Genomic DNA, 2,742 nt, shown 5'->3' on the forward strand with positions numbered 1-2,742 from the left:
TGGATCATCTGCAAATTTTGTCAGCTCACTGTTTAGCAGGTTGTTTATGAATATGTTGACTAGTACTGGAAACTAGTTACCTGTTTCCATCCTGAAAACTGACCATTTATTCCTACCCTTTGTTTCTTGTCTTTTAACCGGTTATTGATCCATGTGAGGACCGTCCGGAGGTGAAAGTAAGCCGGTATGTTCCGGTATGGGGTACCGGCAAAAGTCGGTATGCTGTGCCAGCCCGGCCCGGCTTCCCCAGGCTGGTGATTTAAAGGGCCCAGGGCTCCCTGTAGCGGCCGGAGCCCCTGGCCCTTTAAATCACCTCCCGAGCCCCCCTGCCGGAGCCCCAGGGAGCAAATCACTGCCGTGGATGCTGCTCTCTCCCGCTCTGCCAACACAGAGCAAGGGTGGCAGAAGCTTCCTTACAGTGGGGGGGGGCACCGTTGTCCGAACTGGGGCACCCCCATGACACCCCTTCCCTAAGGACCCCCACTCACACCACCTCTCCCCCCGAGGCCACACCCACAGACGCCTCTTCCCCAAGACTGCACCCTCCCCCCCATCATTTGTCCTAACAGCCAGTAAAGAGTGGTGGGGCCATGGCCCTCTAAACCCCTTGTTCCAGCACCCCTGACACAGAGCTAAGCAGGCAGCAGTGTGCGTGTGTGACAGAGAGTGCTGTGCTGTGCTGAGCCAGGGAGAGAAGGGGGCTGATGTCGGGGCTGTCCCCTGCCTCAGGACTGGTCGCTTCCAGCAGCTGTCTGAACTTAGAGACAGTGTGCGACACACTCACTCTTCCGCAACACACACACTGTCTTCCCCCCCCCACACACACATGCTCTCTACTCTATCACACACATTGCAGTTGGAAAGCAGCTGGCAATCTAGTAGGATGCCCATGGAACAATGGGATAGAAACCTGCATCATGTGATGCTGTACCAGCCCGTGAGGCATTGCAAACCCTTCCCAAAGCACCCTGCAGCCAGCTGCACAGTGGGATAGCTACCCACAGTGCACTGCTCTCTGTGGCAATCCAAGAGATGCTAGCATGGATGTGCTCTGGTGACACAGGGGCATAGGGTGGACATGCAACAGCTGTTCAATTAAAACACTTTAACTTAAGCCACATTATTCTTTCATGTAGACATAACTGAAGAGTGAGACAAGACCCAGCTCCATTGAAACTAAAGAACCACAACTTCCTGCGTAGTTGGCAGGATTTGAACCTGCGCAGGGAGACCCCAATGGATTTCTAGTCCATCGCCTTAACCACTCGGCCACAACTACTTGCTTGATATGTGGCTTTCACTGCACTCTAGTTCTGTTCTCACTGAGTGATCAATTCCAGTTGTTTCCTCAGACCAGCTTCCACAACACACACACTGCTGTGCCCTTGTGTAAGTGTGTCCATGGCTGAACTGCAAGAATTCCTGCTCCTTTCCCTTCTGGCTGGAGCACGAGGACAGTGTGTTTGTGGTTAATGATGTTGCTGTAGATTTTTGTCCATTTCCTGCCTCGATCATTCAGACAGTCCCTTTCCCGTCATATCCCCAGTACATCAGTGATTGTGATAGCAGGGGGCAGGTTTTCTCTGGGGCACTGAGCTTTGCCAGGGGGTTGATGGCTCCTTTCTTTCCTCACCCTGGAGTAAACTCGCTTTTTATTCCATCCTTGATGTTTCAAGGAATAACAACAGATGATCAAAGAAAGAGGTGGACAGGGTAGGTCTCAGGGGAGGGGCAGAGAGGTGTGGGCGATGGACAGGGGAGGGGGCAGAGAGGGGGGGCAGTAGGCAGACCTTGGGTTAGGGGGTGGAGAGGCGCGAGGAGGCCTTGCGGGAGGAGAGGAGCGAGTGATCAGCAGGCCTCAGCCAAAGAGCAGGGGTGGGAAGTGGCCAAATGGGAGTGAGGGTGGAGCACAGGGGGGGCCTCGGAGGGAGGAGAATGAGGGAAGGGGTGGAGTGGGGGGACAGCACCACGGTCTGGGAAGGGGCCGCCCACAGGATTCAGGGGGCCTGGGGCAAAACAATTTCAGGGGCCCCTTCCATAAAAAAAAGTTGCAATACTATAGAATCCTGTATTCTCCTGGGGGCCCTGCAGGGCCTGGGGCAAATTGACCCCCCCCGCCCCTCTCTGGGCGGCCCTGCCCTCAGCCTCTCCTCGTAAGTCCCCTGCCCCCTAGACTCTCTCCAATTTGTTTCTGTAGTGTGTGTGTGTGTATGTGGGGAACTGGACACAATGCTCCAGATGTGGCCTCAGCAGTGCTGACTAGAGGGGAATAATCACTTCCCTCGATCTGCTGGCAACGCTCCTACTAATTCAGCCCAATATGACCAGTTACCCATATTGAATGCAGACACAGCAATAGTTAATACATTGATTCCTGTGCATTCAGGAGGTTATTTCCCACCTATTCATAAATAATGAAGCTGCTCTAAGCGGAGGGGAGAGAGATGTGCAGTTAACCTATCTCCCCGAGAGGTGGTAGCTATGTCAGTGGGGGGAAGTTATGTTGGTGGGTGTGCAAGCTGTGGTGTCTACGTGTGTATATAAAGTTTAATCAAACCCCATTTTTTAAACCCCTGTGGTCTGGGAATAGGAAAGGAGCTCTCTGAGGCAGAGCCCATCCTTCAAAATCCTTAAGATCACGGACTTGCCTACGCTAATGTCCTGGAGGTATAGCTCAGTGGTAGAGTATTTGACTGCAAATCAAGTAGTCCTTGGTTCAAATTCAAGTGCCCCCTTACAAGC

At 53.2% G+C, this 2,742-nt stretch overlaps 1 non-coding gene across 1 annotated transcript; it reads right to left on the bottom strand.

Annotated features, from left to right (window-relative positions):
• Positions 1 to 1,197: 1,197 nt before the first annotated feature.
• TRNAS-AGA lies at positions 1,198 to 1,279 on the bottom strand. The gene has a single exon. It is a non-coding gene; the product is annotated as a tRNA-Ser (tRNA).
• Between the last annotated feature and the right edge of the window lie 1,463 nt (positions 1,280 to 2,742).

The sequence above is a fragment of the Mauremys reevesii genome, linkage group 12, assembly GCF_016161935.1.
Source record: "Mauremys reevesii isolate NIE-2019 linkage group 12, ASM1616193v1, whole genome shotgun sequence".
In the NCBI taxonomy this organism is placed as follows: Eukaryota; Metazoa; Chordata; order Testudines; family Geoemydidae; genus Mauremys; species Mauremys reevesii.